The sequence below is a fragment of the Prionailurus viverrinus genome, chromosome A2, assembly GCF_022837055.1.
Source record: "Prionailurus viverrinus isolate Anna chromosome A2, UM_Priviv_1.0, whole genome shotgun sequence".
Taxonomy (NCBI): domain Eukaryota; kingdom Metazoa; phylum Chordata; class Mammalia; order Carnivora; family Felidae; genus Prionailurus; species Prionailurus viverrinus.
The window spans coordinates 39,663,212-39,681,218 of NC_062562.1; positions in this window are offsets into that span (position 1 = coordinate 39,663,212).

Sequence of the window (18,007 nt, forward strand, 5' to 3'; positions counted from 1 at the left end):
GAAATGTTGGCAGCCCAGTGAGGCTTTGAGCGCTTCAGATCCGGTCTTCTTGGCAACGGGAAGCCCTTTCTTGCTCAGCATAAACAAACCCGAGCACTCCCCCCACATCCCCTTCCCCTCAAGGTTCAAGTTTGCTTTGAAATCCACAGTAAAGGATTTGAGGTGTGGCCTCCTTTTGGCAAAAGCCTTAATTCCCATTATCTTAAGACACTGTACCCATGATCCTCTCCCTCCCACATATAATTTAATAAAAGTCATGTGTGAGAGGGGATTATCCTTCATTCATCTGGAGTAAAAGGTCATCTTCAAGGCCCAAAGGCCACTTCCCATTGTGCCTGGGAGCAGGCCAGTATGAATGCTGGTACTGCAGTTTGACTAATGACCACCAGAGGGAGCACTATACTTGAAAACCACCTGGTTCCTCCTCTCCATTCTAGAAAAAGAGGCCTGTTAGTCATATAGGAGAACCAAACTCTGTGTCATATAGGAGTCGTCATCTCCCCTCCACATGTGGAACAGCTAATGAGGTAAAGCAAGAGGTTTCTTGCTGGGAATTTGAGAATTCAAGGAGAGACATGTCCAGTAATGCAAGTAGTAAATTCTGTCAATAATTAATACCACTGTTATCTCATGAGTGTGGACCAGGTTGGCTGTAATCATTGGTATTTACAACTCTAAGTGGAGACTGCATACAGGCTTATTTCCTGCCTTAATGAGTAAGTCAGAACCTGCCTCGGAGGCCCTGTTAATTGTTAAAAACGGATCTTTGAGCAAGGTTGTAAACAAGGGACAATAACATTTTGGTCCCCCCGAACCTGTTTGATAATTATCTTCAGCTGTCTAGTGCAGCCGTAGAGACCTGTGCAGTACCTGTTCCATGTAAAATTATGGGTTTAAAAGCCCAGGGAAGAACTGAAGGTGGTAACAACATGCCCAACATAGCTGGGTTTCCTCTAGAAAGACTTGCCTTGTCCACCTCCCTTGCCCCCGATGCTTGCTGTGGTATGGGCACTGGCATCATGGGTATTACTGTGCTCATTTCATGATCGTCTGTTGAGGTGCGAGCGTTGATCACACCCACTGGAAAAATAAGGAACTGGTTCAGAGTAGTTAAATATTTACCCAGGGTCGTACAGTGCCTGAACTGGAATCTGGACCCAGGTCTGTATGACTCCATTCACTCGCTTGCTCGCTCACTCACTCATCAGACATAGTTTTGTGTCCTTTGCTCTAGGCTCTGTGCTAGGTGACCAGGATATAGTAAAGAATCAGGAAGATGAGATCCCTGCCCTTACACAGCTTACACTTTAGGAAGGAATGGCAGGCTCTAAATAAACTGATGAAAAATATACTTCTGATGGGTTCTCTAAAGAAAAGGAGATTTGATGGTGATAGGGTGCAGAGAGGAATGTTTGGAGAAGGCTTCAAGGAGAGGGGCCACAGGAGTGAGTGATGAGAAGTTTCCATCCATGGCAAGATCTGGGGAGGAGCATTCTAGGAGGAAGGCTCAGCCAAGACAGAATCTGTGAGAGGGGACAGGCTCAGCACGGTAAGCGACTGCAGGCCAATGAGGCTGGAGCTCAGAGAGGATGAGGGACACAGGGGACATGGGAGGCGAATGGGCTGGGAATACACCCTTAGCTCTTCACCACACACCATGGCTCCCCTCAACAGTCTCCACGTGAGAGTCCAGCTCCTAGACATATGTGCTGCTGTCAGATGCAAGATGAGCCTGTGGCTGGATTCCAGCTCATTTCACCTTTTTTTTTTTTTTAAACACTTAATTCATCCTTTCTGGCCTCTCTGATTCCCAAAGGAAGACCCAGCTGCCAGTTCCCTCTTTATTTTAATATCTCTCCGGGTTCCTCCATCTGCTTTGGATCAGGGTAGAAACTGTCATCGTCACCCCCTGCCAAGTCAAGCCCTACATCTTTGTTAACGTAACTAGCACTCAAACACCAAATCTTCAGATCAGGGGCAAGCCAGGCCTTTGGGATGACCAGAGGGAAAAGACAACTCGGCAGAGTTTGAAGGAAGCATCCGGGGTGATGCATGTGTTAGGATGGTCTTTGTGGTTCATCCACAAATGTAGGAAAATGGAAGCAACCTGGCCGTCCATGCCCAGAAACTGGTTAACTAAAATTTGATCTCTTAATGTAATGGACTATCAGGCGGACGTTAAAATAAAGACCCAGGGCCATACTCATGGCCTAAAATGATGACCACCGTGTATTAAGAGAAAAAAGACTGGAAAATAGACTGTAGTATGGTTCCATATTTGAAGAGGTTGTAGCTCTGTGCTTGTGATTATGGGTGCCAAGAACAAGTTTTGAAGGATTCACAGCAAAATACTAACTGTTCTTCTGTCTGGGTGGTGGGATTTGGGTGATTTTTGGGTGATTAAACAACTCTCTTGCTCACTGTTCTAAGATGAAGCTTTCCACACTTCTCACAGGACATGCTTACCAGGCTGTCTGCTGTCCGACTTGTCTCCACTTGTCTCCCCCAGCAACCTGATCTTATTGCTCCTTCGTGGAGCCCATGGGCCATCTTCTTTTAATTTTTTTTTTAATCTTTATTTTTGACACAGAGAGAGACAGAGACAGAGTGTGAGTGGGGGGAGGAACAGAGAGAGAGGGAGACACAGAATCTGAAGCAGGCTCCAGACTCTGAGCTGTCAGCACAGAACCTGACACAGGGCTTGAACTCATGAACTGTGAGATCATAATCTGAGCCAAAGTCAGACGCTTAACTGACTGAGCCACCCACGTGCCCCGGGCCACCTCCTTTTCTTCATCCAGTCATGCATCTTCCTTTCTCAAGGACTTTGAACAGGCTCTTCCCTTTGTCAGGAATCTTCCTCCCTGGTGGCCTACCTCAGCCACTTTACCTTTGCTGCCTCCCCTGCCTCTATGGGCTCAGTCTTCACTTCCTCAGGGAGCCCCGTGGCCCTCCCCCGGTGGCTGCCAGGCTTCCCTGCTCCTGAACGGCTCTGCTTGGGCCCTCCTGCACCTGTACTTCAACTGAGAGAAGTGCCCAGTCATTCCCCTGCCTAAACTACCAGTTCCAAGAACATGGGAGCCGTGTCAACCTCATTCCTGTGTCTGCTGTGTGTCCCATGCTCCCAACAGCTGCTCAGAGCTGTGTTGAATGGATGACACAAATACCTTCCACTCCTGCCTGCATTCTTATAACTAGCAGTTCCTTCCTTGGAGGAAAAAATAACAAAACATTCTTCCTGCCAATACTTGATTGTCGCGAGAATGTAAAATAATTCAGAGAATGTTAAATTACCTCTGTTACGTCATTTTTGGGTTCAGAGCACTAGAGCTATTTTCATCTGGCAGGGAAGGGCGAGGAAAGAAGCAGAGGTAAGACATTACCGTATCGCTTCCTTTCTCGAAGGCTGTGGTGTGGCTGAGTGTAGACTTTAGAGTCAGACTGCCTAAAATTTGCCCTGCCCGCCCCCAGTTTTGACCAGCTGTGTGACCTTGGGCCCTTCTCAGAGTCTTGATTCACATTTACTGAATGGAGAGAGTCATAACTCCTGCCTATTGTGAAGGCTCTGGAGGAGGTGATCATTTGAAAGCTCCAGGAAAACGGACATTGTCTGTTTTGTTCCCTGCCATGATCTGAGTCCTAACAACTAGTAATGACTCAGTATATCCTAGGTAAATGTTCAGAATTTCATGTGCCTCCTGAGATGCTTTGTCAGCATTACTCCATCCTCTCAGGCTCTAGAACTGGGGAAGATGCTTATTGTTGCTTGTCTCTACTTATTTTAGAAGCAGCAATCCTCTGAGGTCAAAACCTGTGGGAGTAGTAAAGGAAATTTTGGCCTTTGGGTTTGGGGAGCAGCAGCCCTCAGTGAAGAGACTGTGAATGGCACTGGGTTGGTTGCCCGGAATGATGGGTTTCCGTCTGGCCCTTTGAGATGGAGCCTCATTTGACTGGAGCTTTTCTTCTTAGCCTCCTGTCGCTCCAGGCCAGTGGGCCAAACTTTGCTGCCGTGTTGTGGCCAGATCTCTGGGCATTCCTTTGATCATGTTGGCTGGAGGCAAACTCCTCGTCTCCTTCTTTGGCCAGATCAATTAGATTCAGACCCTCCAATGAGAGTCTTTGCTCTGAATTTCCTATCTTTTTGCCTCTGTGCAGTTGGGGGACCATTCCAAATAGAGCCTGTATCCAGAGGATTATTATGGAAAACAGGAAGAACGGACACATCGATGAAGGGCTCCCAGCAAAACTACAAACCTAGTTTCAAAATGAAGTACTTTTGGTTTCATGCCTAACAGCTTTTGTTAGTAAATTCACTGGGTTTGCTTCTCTGGTCCTGAGAAAGGAACAGATTTGGAACTAATTCTTGATATTCACAAGAATTAGTTCGGGCACGCCACAAGAATGTCCTCTGTTTTTTTCTTGGAGAACCGTTTGCCAGTTGGGTCTCAGCTGGTCTGCTGAGCACATGCCCCAGCCCACCCTGGGCCTCCTGACAGGCAGCTGAGGATGAACGTGCCAGCCCAGCTGAGGCCACCTTGCTGCCAGGGCCGCAGTGCCCAGCTCTGGTTTGTGCTCTGGGTAGTGTCCACACACTTTGAAGGAAAGGACGCTCTGACCGCAACTTGGCTGGTAAACAGTGGTTGCACGTGACAACCTAGGTACATTCAAACCCACCCGCACAAGCCCTGGAAATCCTAATTTCAGTTTGTCCAGCTCATACTTCGTTTTCATGTTCAGACTGATATCAGCTCAGTGTTGCTAAGAATAAGACTTGTTTTAAATTCTGGGCATAAGCTGCTGGTCCTCAAACTGCACCACATCTTTTTTTTTTTTCTTTTTAATGTTTATTTATTTTGCGAGAGAGAGAGAGAGCATGCATGCGTGAGCAGGGGAGGGGCAGAGAGAGAGATATATTCAGAGAGAGAATGAATATCCTAAGCAGGCTCCACACTGTCAGCACAGAGTCGGATGTGGGGCTAGAACTCACAAACCTAGAGATCAGACCTGCAGTGACCAAGAGTCCGTTGTCCAACTGACTGAGCCACCCAGGCACCCCGTGCACCATGTCTGAGTCACCTGGAGGGCTTCTGAAAACTCAGATTGCTGAGCCTGCCCCAAGAGCTTCTGCTTCAGGGGCTCTGGGGTAGGGCCTGGGAATGTGCATTTGTAACAATGCCACCGATGGTCCCTGGACCATGCTGTGAGAATGAGTAATGGAAGACCTTCTCGGTTTGAGTTCTCTGGTTTAAACTGCCAGCTGCACTGTTAAAAAAAAAAATACTAATGAGAAACTCGCATAGTATAAAATGAACCATCTGAAAGTGAACAATTCAGTGGTGTTTGGTTTATTCCCAGTGGTTTGTGTCTGTCTCTACTTTCATAGCATTTCCATCACTCTGAAGCAAAACCTCACATCCACTGAGAAGTTTCTCTCCACTCCCTCCCTCTCCCTGGCCCCTGGCCCTTAACCTATTTGAGTTCTGACTCTATGGATTTATCTGTTCTGCATATTTCCTATAAATGGAATCGTACTACTTGTGACTTTTCGTTTGGTTTTTCACTTAGCATGATGTTTTTGAGGTTCCCCCGTGTTATCAAATGTATCAGTCCTCAATCCTTTTTATGGCTGAATGTTCCATTGTATGTAAGGTCTCCAATTTGTTTCTCCATTTATCTGCTTCTTTAGCTGTGTGTTGTTCCTCAAGTTACTTAACCTCTCTGAGCCTCTGCTTTTTGATCTGACTACACCAGCAGTAGTTTCTTAATTGTAGACTTGTTGTGAAAATGAGAGTGGTCACGCATGTAAGCTTCCTGGCACAATTCCAGGCACATATTGAATGCCTCAGTGAACGGAAGCTATTATAAATACTCTTTATCCTAATTTAGTATTTCTCAGGAGTAGATCCTGTGGTAAGGATTTGGGTCCAAGTAGCTGATTTGGGAGGTAGTCCTAAGAAACACTTTTAGGGGAGTTGAGAAGTGGGACAGGGCAGGGAAAGAGCTGGTCTGGACTATGTTATCAGGCCAGCCATCACAGCTCGCACCTTTTTATTTTTTTAAATCTCTTTGACCCATCCCCCCACCCACCTCCCACATGGTTCATGGAGCTAAATCTTGCTGGAAAGGCGGGGAAATGGTGTGGAGCACATATCCCAGAGTTGTCTTTCTCGGGGGTGATGGGTCTGGGGTATTGTTACGCCTGCTCCTGAGGGCCATGCACGGAAGGTTGGTCCAGGTGTGAATTCTGTGGCATCCCGGCCAGAGAAAGGTGTGGTAGAGAAGGCCCCAGGTAAGGAGACGCAGGTGCTGCAGGTGGTAGTCCCACGGTGTCCTCTAAGGTGTCAGGCCAAGAGGAGGTGGGTTGGGACTGCCAGCGTCCAACTGTGCCCTTCTTCCTGGACAGTTCTGTTTTTTTTTTTAATTTTTATTTTATTTTATTTTTTTTTAACGTTTATTTATTTTTGAGAGAGAGACAGAGCATGAACGGGGGAGGGTCAGAGAGAGGGAGACACAGAATCTGAAACAGGCTCCAGGCTCTGAGCTGTCAGCACAGAGCCCGATGCGGGGCTCGAACTCACGGACCTCGAGATCATGACCTGAGCCGAAGTCGGCCGCCCAACCGACTGAGCCACCCAGGCGCCCCCAGTTCTGTTTTTCTGAAGCACTTGAACGCTTCTGTTGTTCAAGCCCATCCATGTTTCTCCATCTTTGTCATGACATAGATGGGCTTGAATGATAGATAGCTTGCTCTTGGGAGGCTCTAAATTTTTAATTGAATTTCCCCCGAAGCGGAGCATGGTGCTTGTTCAGTAGTTCTCCCCATGGACCCCCAGGGCAGCTGATGATGTACATCCCCTCGGTGAAGCCGGCTAGGTGAGGTTGTTGGCTTGCCTATCCCCCCACCGCCACTCAGGGACTCCTCTTCTGCTGACATCAGAATGCGCACCAGGCAGACTGAGTTTGCTCCCAAACTTGTTTATGTGAGTTGTGTTGCAATTAAGAATAAAATTCAATTATGTGGATTAAATAATAAATAGAATATCATGTAATCCAATTAGGTAAAAGTGCAACATTTAACTTTTCTATGGAAACTAAGATGAATGCTTTGGAAGCATAATTTGCTGAAAAAATTGCTGTTGAATTAGGGGCAAGAAGGATTGAAGAAAACATTTGTTAAAATTTGGAAGAATTTTTCATTCATATAGCTTTGGAATGGTTCTAGGTTCTCTCTCCTTTTGGCAGATACTGTTGACCGGGTAACTCAGTGTCTGTTTCTATCCTCTTTCTTCCCAGTCTGCTTCTTTTACAGAGGCTGCAAAGCAAAGTGCATGAATATCCAACTTTCTTTAGAGCTGGATGTGTTAGTGACCCAGTTTGGACTAAAGAATACAGGAAAGTGTGCTGGGGGAAGGGTTGGTTCTGAGAACAATTGCTTTCCTGATACATTAAACAAATGTGTGAGGCCCTATGGTTTCCTCATTTTTCTGCATTAAATGTAGATAATCTGGAGGTGCAGCAACTGTTTTGTGATCATGAGGCTGTAACCCAACACTGAAAACTAGTCAAGTGGAAAGTCCTTTATGACATTTTGGAGTCACAGCACCAGTGCAGGGATGTCTATCTTCAGACTATTTCATATATTAGATAATTAAATGTTTGTACTAATTAAGCCATTGTTACTTGTAGCCCAGAGCATTCCTAATTGATATAGCTTTTTCAAAGAACTTGAAACCAAAACTGGCAGATGGTGCACTCTGGGTGTGGTTTATGCAAGAAAGATAGTATGCAACCCCAGTGAGGGGGCACATCCTCACAGGGATTGATGGATCAATCATCAGAATACTGGCTGGTGATGATGTATCCATGTTTTTAGTTAAAATATTATGGAGGTAACCCTAACCTAATGATGAGAAAAACAGTCAAGCATCCCAATGGGAGACGTTCTATAGGACCTTTTCCTCAAGATGGCCATGGTCATGAAAGGACATTGAGAAACTCACAGCCTAAGGAAGTCTGGAGGAGATAGGACTCTAAATGCAATGTTCTGGCCACACTGGGTCCTGTTACAGAAGGAGGACTTGATGGAGAAACTGGTGATCACCAAATCCAGTCTGAATAGTAGTTCACAGTAACGTGCCAATATGAGTTTAGTTTTGAAGAGTGTGTCCTGATAGTATCAGATGTTAATAATGGAGAAGCTGAGTGGAGGAAACTCTGTGTTCTATTGGTGGCACCTTTTTCTGTAAATCTGAAGTCATTCCAAAATAGTTGAGGGGTGCCTGGGTGGCTCATTTGGTTACGTACCTGACTCTTGATTTTGGCTCAGGTCAGGATCCCAGCATCCTGGGATTGAGCCCAGTGTAGGGCTCTGCACTGGGCATTGAGCCTGCTTAAGATTGTCCATCTGTCTGTCTGTCTGTCTGTCTTTCTTTCTCTCTGCCCCTCTGTTCCTCCCCCACTCACTTGAGCACTCTCTCTCTCTCTCTAAAAAAAAATAAGAAATTTTATTAAAAATCATATGTAGGCAGTATCAGATTTTTGTTTTTTGGTATCCTCACTTGGACAGACCCTTGATGAACTCACCAGCTGCCAGCCTTCTAAGACTTGAGAGCTTTGAGTGCATGTGGGGTGCTCACTCATGCTGCTTGCCTTGGTGATGTGGAAAAAGACATACTTTGCAAACAACTTTCTCTCCGTTTTCAGTCTACATCCATAGTCACCCTACTGGAGAGCTGCTCCTGGTTTTAAATGTTTATTTTTTTAAAAATTATTGATTTAAAATTTAAATTTGCATTTACTTACTTTTGAATTTAAGTAATCTATTTTCACACTTTAATTTGCAGTCTGTTTTTCAGTAAGCTGATTTAATATTCAATTTAACTTTTATATTATATCTTACTATTTTATTGTATCATGCTGGGCAAGCAGGTAAACCAATATGGTGGTGTGTGAGCAGTGCTGTCTGCGGACGTGCGGTGATTGGTTTAGGGATAAGCATTGGGCTTTGCTTGAGCGCTCCTGGGTGTGCTGCCCTGTCTTTTGGCTGAGAGTGCTTAGCTGGTGGATGTTCACCTGAGCTGGTGACATGTGTGCTGTCGTCCTCACAGAAGACTGCCTGGCAGTGAACCTGGAGGCAGGAGGAGCCCACACTTAGTGACCAGTCTTCCTGACATTGTTTGATCTACTGAGATCCAGCTGTGTTCTTATCTCTAGACTTTTCCATTTAAGAGCCAGTAAATTTCCTTGTTCTGCTTTTAAAGCCACATGGAGTTGCATATCTATTTCTGTCACTTAGAACCATAACGTTTTTGTTGAAACAGTAGACGTCTTTGCTATTCTGATTTACAGTCCCTCCTTTTTGCCTGCCTCCCCATGAGCCTTAGCATGAAACTATACACTGTCCAGTCTTGTCCACAATTTTGGACTACACTGGGTTAGTTTCCTTGCTCTGTCCACTCTTAAGTATGAGTAAATTATAACCAGGGCAAATTCCTTGACTTCTTAGAGCCTCAGTTTCCTTGTTTGTAAAGTGAGAATGAAAACCCTGCCCTTAAGGCTTGTTTGGATAATGAAATGAAGAAATTCCTGTGAAGCATTAACATGGTTCCATTTTAAATCATCAAATGTTAGCCCTTTTTATCACTTTTATGAATAAGTAGCAAGGTCATCGTGAGGCAGCACTTCTTTTTTATTTTTGTTTATTTATCTGAGAGAGAGAGAGAGAGAGAGAGAATATGAGTGGGGGAGGGGCAGAAAGAGAGGGAGAGAGAGAATCCCAAGCAGGCTCTGCATTGTCAGCCTGAGCCCTATTCAGGGTTAGATCCCGTGAATCATGAGATTGTGACTTGAGCCAAACCCCAAAATCGGACTCTCACCCACCTGAGCCATCCAGGTGTCCCCTATCTCATTTATTTTGGAATCTCTGACAATGCCTAGAGTATATAGTTGGAAGTTAAAAATTTTTAAGAAGTGTTAAAGACCTCTGTGCTGGTTTCTAAGAATAGAAAGATGAGTAAGACACAGTCTGTCCTCTTAAGTTCTTCAGGGCAATTGAGAGCATTGCCTGATTGAATGCCAGTCAAGAACAAAAAGAGAACGTACCTAATATAATGAAAAATCAGTTGATGAATGCAACATGTATTTACTGAGCACCTATATCATGGAAGGTGCTGTGTTAGAGAGGCTGTGAATAGTCAGGTGAACTGTGACCCTATCAAGAGGTAATGAGAGGGATAAACAACTTGCCCATAAGATTTTAAGAATAGGTGAAGGGCTAGTATATACATGGATTCCATCCTGTGTTTGAAGGTCATTTGTCCAGAAAGGATTTAAGTTTTACAGATATTGGATGGATAGTGCAAAGGAAAAGTTTTCCCAAAGAACCTCTCAAACAGGTAGCTGCTACTTTTCAATAAAAAAAAAAGACTTTTAATTAATTTAAAAAAATGGGCAAGACTTAAAAAAAAAAAAAAAAAGCAAGAGACCAGTATGAACACTGAATGTGTTAGCATTAAGATAAATGTGTATTTCAGAACCACACACACACACACACACACACACACACACACACACAAGTGGTATCAAAATGGTCATTTAAAAATAATTATTTTCATGCTACATGGTTTTGTAAAAAAACAAAAAACAAAAACAAAACAAAAAAACCCCCAGGGATATGTCTCTCTTCCTACTAATTGTAGAAGTTGCCTAAAAAAATGTAGATTTTCTCGTTTCTATTTTTTTATAAAACAAAATGACTTAAGCTGAATTCAAGCTATTTCAAAATTGCAGACATGCTAAATCTTTATGAGGAACATTTGACCTGATTTGTTTTACTAATTAACAAAACACCCTCCCCTGAATGGCATGTTTCACCCGACAGCACATTTTTAATCAAGGCATAAATTGTAGCAAAAAAAGGTTTCTAAGAAAACCATGAAGTGCCACCTCAACAGAAAGCATGCATTCTTTGTCACAGCAGTAACCCAGCGGGGACCTGGATGAAGCGAGCTGGGGAGTGACTCCGTGGGGGGAATGAAGAGTCAGAAGAAATCACAACTTCCGGCCCAAGGACAAAGGGCCATGAGCAGATTGCAATGGGGTGTCTCCCGTGTGCCACCGCAGGGCTGATGGCATCCAGTGGCACATAGGGCAATTAAAGGAGAAACCATTTGGAGGAGAAAAATGTCAAGAAGTACATTCCCATGTAAGCAATAATGTTTGGGCCAAGTAGCCTGCCTGTCTCTTTTAAGACTGAGCATTTTGATGCGCTAGGGTCGTAGGGGGAAGACTGCCTGTGGTCCCCATACCATCTCCCTCCCTCCATTCCCTCCCCATAGCGCCCTCCCCACCCCCTGGAAACTGAAGTACTAAGGTCTGAGCTTTGAGGCACCTGGTTCCAAACCGTGGTTCTGAAAGTGGATGGTGACGTTTCCTGGCAGTGAAGCCAAGTCTCGGGATGGAGAAATGAAATCCTGCAGGAATAGGATTCCCCTGGGTGTTTAGGGAGACAGATTCAGCATCTGCCGTTAGGGCTGTTTGTATTTGGGGGCATTGCTGTGTTTTATTTCCAACTTTAAAAAGTTAGCTTTTGGTAGCTGTAATTTATGCAGGTAGTTGCAAATAGTCTTTTAGGGCTCAAAGTGGTTAGCATTCTGCCTTATAGGGAGCTTTGTTTCTCTCTGTTTCAGTCTCCATCCCCCTTTCTCCCTGTCTTTCTGAGAGGAGTCTTCAGTGGAATTCTTAAATCTAAATGACAGCTACAATTTTTTGAAGTAGACTAAAAAAATCTTAACACATCCCGTTAATAACATGTAGTCATTAGGGAACCATAAAACCCCTAAAATCATGTCTCTCCTGGTCCCATTTCCCGAGGGTGATGACTTTGTATGATTGGGTGTATATTCTTCCCAATTTATTTTATGTACAAACTAACATATTATTGTTTTAACAGACTTGGAGCTGTTCATATGTCTTTGCTCTGTGTTGGTGGGTATTTGTATTTGTTGTTGTCTAATATCTATGGACACCCTCGTTACATTGTGACAGTTTCGCATCTGCTTTGCTTAATAATCTGTCATGGAGATTTCTCCATATTGGATCTTAGAGACTCTCTGCTTCCCTGCTTTCTTTGTTTAATGACTGTGGCTCTGTGGTATCCCATTATATGAATATATCACCATTTCCCCCATCTCTGTTTCTTATTGATGGACTGGAGCAGAATATAGAAATTTGGAAACTCTCTCAATCTCGCTGTCTCTGGTTCTCTCTCTACCCTCCTCCACACACAAAAGACACACACACACACACACACACACACACACACACACATATGTTTATGGCACTTCTCTGTAAGGTTAAGGAAGAGAAAACTGAGGTCATGTACGTGTGTATACACACACACACACACACACACACACACACACACACCAGATCTTTCTAGCCATGCATGTATTCAGGGGCAGTGGAATTGCTTCTCGTATGCATTACTTATATATGATTATTTGTATTGCATGGGGTATGGGAAAGCTGTGTTGGTGAGGATGGTGAAGATCCTATTCTTTCTAGAAAGCCTTGATAAATAAGAAAGGGACTGTGGGCAGCAGAGCCACCCTTTGAGCTTTGCAGGTGCTAGATGTGCACAGAATAATGGAACAGCCCTGCTTGTGTAAGGAAAACAGTGACCACAAGTCCCTGGTACTGGAGTCAAATGTGTAGTGGGTGACAAGGGGATGCTAACAAGTGATGTTTCACCCAAGATAGTGTCACAGGAACTTGAGGTCTTGGGAAGAAGGATGCTAGGAAAGAAAGCACTGCCAGTCCAAAGTATGTTTGAGGGGAAACTGGATAGAGATAGAAAATAAAAAATAGGCTGGAAGTCACAAGCATTAGGGTTGGAGCACACAGCTGGCTCAGAGGAACACAGAACTCTTGATTTCGGGGTTATGAGTTCGAGATCCACATTGAGTGTAGAGATGACTTAAAAATAAATAAAACTTTTAAAAAAGCATCAGAGTTGATGCATTCTTCTTGCCTAGGAATTTTGGGGTCACATTAGCAAGCACGTAGACACTTAGGGTGAATTTTCTGTCTGTTGCCCATAGCTGAAATTGCTAATCACAGCATCCTTTTCCCTTTGAACCTGAGGCATCTTCTCAATCTTTGGTCAGTATTGTTTTAGTTCAGTCCGAATCAGTCAGGGCTGATGAGCAAGACGAAATCTGTTTGCTGTTGTGAGTCTCTAGGGACTGGGAGTCTCTGGGCGGTGGAGCCTCACAGTGCCCTTGGTGGCTTCCCCTGCACTTTCCAAACCTTTGCCATCCCAGCATGAAAAACAAATACGCATTCAAAACAAAAAATGGACAAAGAAAACAAAAAACCCGGTATGGAATGGTGGGACAAGCAAGGACTTTTGAATTATCCAGAGTGGAAGTAAAGCCACTTGTTAATTTGAGAACCTTGGATAAGTTAACTAATTTATGTTGGGTTTAATTTCCTTATTTGTATAGTGAGGAAAAGAATACCCCATGGGAGTGCAAGAAATGTTACAAAGTGACATGCTGTTGGAAACATGAGCACAGGAGGAGCACAGAAAGGGGGAGAGAGAATCCCAAGCAGTCTCTGCACTGCCAGTGCGGAGCCCGATGCGGGGCTTGGACCCATGAACCATGAGATCATGACCTCGGCCAAAATCAAAAGTCTGACCCTTAACCCACTGACCCACCCAGGCGCCCCAATCTAGCACACTTTTTATATGCCTGTTGGAGTAGCTCCCTATGCTCAGTCAGCTTCTCCTCCTTCATAACCTAAACTTGGAAGTGACTTTGGCCTCTCCTTCCTTCACAGGCAGCACTCATAGCTCATTACCTCAGTTTACCTGTGCTTCCCAAATCAAATGTGGGCACATGAAAGCCTGGTTTGCCTCTGCTCAGTTTCAGGTGCTAGGCCATGGCACTGGTCACCGGACACCTCTTGGGCTGATTGGCTGTCCTTGGGTCCAACTCCCCTTCTTCACCCAGTCAGCTTGGCCCAAGAAAGGTGGGGGTGGGGGAGGGGGACAGTTGTAGGGGACACTGTGGCTGCCTAGGCTCCAGTGGCTGGGCTGGGGGATTATGCAGGAAGGTCTGAACATGATAGACAGTCACTGGTTGTAGCATATTTTACATTTGTGACTCAGCCTAAACGTAGTTACACTGTGCTGTCACCTTGAACGCTGTAGTTGTATGGGTGGTCTCTTTCCCTGACTCCTGAGTGTCACACTGCAGTGTCCATAGCGTTGGGTTTGTCCCTCTCCTGGGGACTTTAGACCTCTGTTTTGTGTCACGTGTCTCCCCTCTAGCCCTCTCTGTCCCATGGGCTTTGATTTTCTTTGTAGCTCTTATGATTATGCGTCTGTCTACCTCCTACTAAAATGTCAACTCCACAAGGATTTTCTTTTCTGTTGTATTCTCTGGACCTAAAATTGTGCTTGGCACACATTTGTGATTTGATTGAATGTTCGCTGTTCTTGAGGGCAGAAGGTATAAGCAGCATAGCCTGGACAGGTGACATGCCTGCACTGTGGCCTGGTGGGTAAGAGTAGGCACTTGAAATGAAGAAGTGGCCTAAAGTCACATTCCCACGAAATTCTAGCCATGCCCCTGGGGGCTAGTTATTATCTTTCTGAGCCTCCGTGATCTCACCTGTAAAATGGGGGCAAAGAGTGACTTGAGATGTCTCTGACACGGCAAGAGCTAGCCCTCAGATGTGGAGAGGGCCCCCTGGGGGCAGAGGAGCTTGATGAACAGGACAGCACATGCCCTGCTTAAAGCAGCAGCCACTGCTCGATTCCTGTAGAGTGTGAGAGCAATGGCCTTATATGGCCCATCCTTCAGTATTTCTGGAGATGATTGAAATCAAGAGTTTTGCATGTTAGCTTCATGAAAACAGAACTACTCTGTGGGCCAACTACAAGCTAAGCATAGCTCAGACTGATGGTCTAGTGGGCTGGAGAATTTGTAACCTTCGACAAAAGCAAGAGTGATCCAGAAGTCGCCTGTTTTCCTGTGTTCTCTGTAGCTTTTCCACTTTAAAGGAATCACCAGCCAAAAGCATAAGCAACAGAAGAAAGATGGAATAAATTGAACATCATGAAAACTAAACAATTTATGGGTCAAAGGACACCAGCAAGAAAATAGAAGGCAGCTCACAGAAGGGGAGAAAATATTTGCAGATCCTATCTTGTAAGGGACTGGTATCCAGAATGTATAAAAAACTCTTATAATTCAACCATACAAAGACAGCCCAATTAATCAATGAGCAAAAGATCTGAGTAAACATTTCTCCAAAAGGCATATAAATGGCCAAGATGCTTAAGAAATCAAAATCACAATAATTATCACTTCACACCTGCTAGGAATAAAAAAGACAATAACAAGTATTGGTGAGAATGTGGAGAAATTTGAACTCCCACCCACTGCTAGTGGCAATGTAAAATGGTGCAGACACATTGGCAAACAGCCTGCCAGGACCTCCAAAAGTTAAACAGAGAGTTATCATAGACCCAGAATTCTACTCCTAGGTAAATACCCAAGAGAACTGAAAACACACAGGCACACAAAGCTTGTACGTGAATTTTTGACAGTAGTATTATTCATAGTAGCCAAAACATGAAAACAACCCAAATGTCCATCAACTGATGAACTGAATGACATGTGCTGTATCCACAGTGGAATATTATTTCCCCATAAAAAAAGAACACAGTACTCGATACACGCTGCAACATGGTTACACCTTAAAATCATTATGCTAATTGAAAGAAGCCAGATAAAAAAGTCACATGTCGAATGATTTCATTTATGTGAAATGTCTGAAACACACCAGTTCCTAGAGACAGAATGTAGATGGTTGGTTGCCAGGGGCAAGAGGTGGAGGGCGTGGGGACTGTCTCTGCCTTTGCCTCTGAGCCCATGTCCTGGTGGAGTTCTTTTTTTAAATTTTTTTATTTTTTTAAAATGTTTATTTTTGAGAGAGAGACTGACAGAGTGCGAGTTGGGGGGCGGGGCGCAGAGAAAGTGAGAGACACAGAATTCAAAGCAGGCTCCAGACTCTGAGCTGTCAGTACAGAGACTGACATGGGGCTTGAACCCACTAACCGTGAGATCATGACCTGAGCCAAAGTCGGATGCTTAAGTTTTTTTGTTTTTTGTTTTTTGGTTTTTTTTTTTTTTTTTTGGTCCTGGTGAAGTTCTTAAATGAAAGGAAGCCATTTTCTTTTTTTTTAAATTTTTTGTTTAATGTTTTATTTATTTTTAAGACAGAGAGAGACAGAGCATGAGTGGGGATGGAGCAGAGAGAGAAGGAGACACAGAATCTGAAGCAGGCTCCAGGCTCTGAGCTGTCAGCACAGAGCCCGACGTGGGTCTTGAACTCACGAACTGTGAGATCATGACCTGGGCCGAAGTCGGACGCTCAACCGACTGAGCCACCTGGGCGCCCCAACCATTTTCTTTTTTAAAATTTTGTTTATTTATTTATGAAATCATTTCTAACAACGCTGAAGGGGTCAACTGCAGGTCCACACGCCATCAATCCTTCGTTATGATGACTCTGCTCCTTTTGATGAATGGCCTTCAAGAAGCATTTTGCTCCTGCTGGATGTTGACAAATTGTGGGATGGACTGGAGCCACAAAACTTGTTATCTCTTGTGGCTTCGGTGAGGTTAGAACCTTGGTCTCCAGAGATGAAAAATTGCTCCTTTAACCCACTGCACAAAGAGCCTTCCCTTAATCTAATTCCAGCGTGGCTTGACGCAAGCTGACCAAACAGCCACTGTGGCATCCATCCCAGTGCCTGCCAATGCGGGGGCATGGCTCTGTGCTGTCGCCAATCCTCAGCTGGCCCAGCTGTGGCGTGTTAGTGAGCCATGTGATCAATGAGGGAATGGCCCTGAAGCATCCCTTTGAAACCTTGAATGGAATAGGACATTTACAATAGTGAAGTGGGATGTTGGGTATCAAAGGATCAGTCACTGAAGCCTTGAAAATCAAGGTTTAGGGATTTATGAGAGCTCTTTAGCCATTTCCTTTCATTGTTAAGGGATGAAATTTGCCATATGGCCTTTCTGGTTGTTAAAACCCGCAGGTCAAATGTTATAAATTCTGTCATCTTCTATTAGGAGGAAGGACAAAGCAAGGGACTCCCTTATTCCAGCAAAGAATTGAAGAATTAATAACAGGCAGTATGTATTGAGAAGTCATGTTTTAAATTAACACTTAATTAATTAATTAATTAAGAGAAATAGAGCAAGTGGGGGAGGGACAGAGAGAAAGGGAGAGAGAGAATCCCAAGCAGGTTCCCCACTGTCAGTGCAGAGCCTGATGCAGGGCTCGAACTCACAAACTGCGAGGTCATGACCTGAGCCGAAACCAAGAATCAGAAGCTTAACCGACTGAGCCACCCAGGTGCCCCAACGCCGTAGTTTGGAACAGGCACTGTTCTAAATGCTTTACTGACACATTCATTAACTCTGCGCAACACCCCAGGGTGCCTGGGTGGCTCAGTCAGTTGAACATCCAACTCCAATTTTGGCTCCGGTCATGATGCCAGGGTTGTGAGATCAAGCCCCACGTCATGCTCTGCACTGATTATGGTGACTGCTTGAGATTCTCATTGTCTCTCTCTGTCTCTCTGTCTCTCTGTCTCTCTCTCTCCCCCTTCCCCCCCTTTTCTCTTCCTTCCCCCTTCTCCTTCTCCCTTTGCCCCTCTCCCCCACTCCTGTTCGCTCCCTCTGTCTAAAAAATAAAAGTCTACACCAACCATTAGATAAGTGCTATTATCATCCCCATTTTACACATGAGAGCAATGTGGCACAGAGAGGTTAAGTGACCTACCCAAGGTCACACAGGCAGTGGGTGGTAGAGCCAGGATACCAACTGAACCAGCCCTTTAACTCTGCTGTACTGACTGGCCGATCCGCTGGGTTAATCCCACTTCAACAGTGCTCTGTACTTCAGAACTCCTAGATCTTTT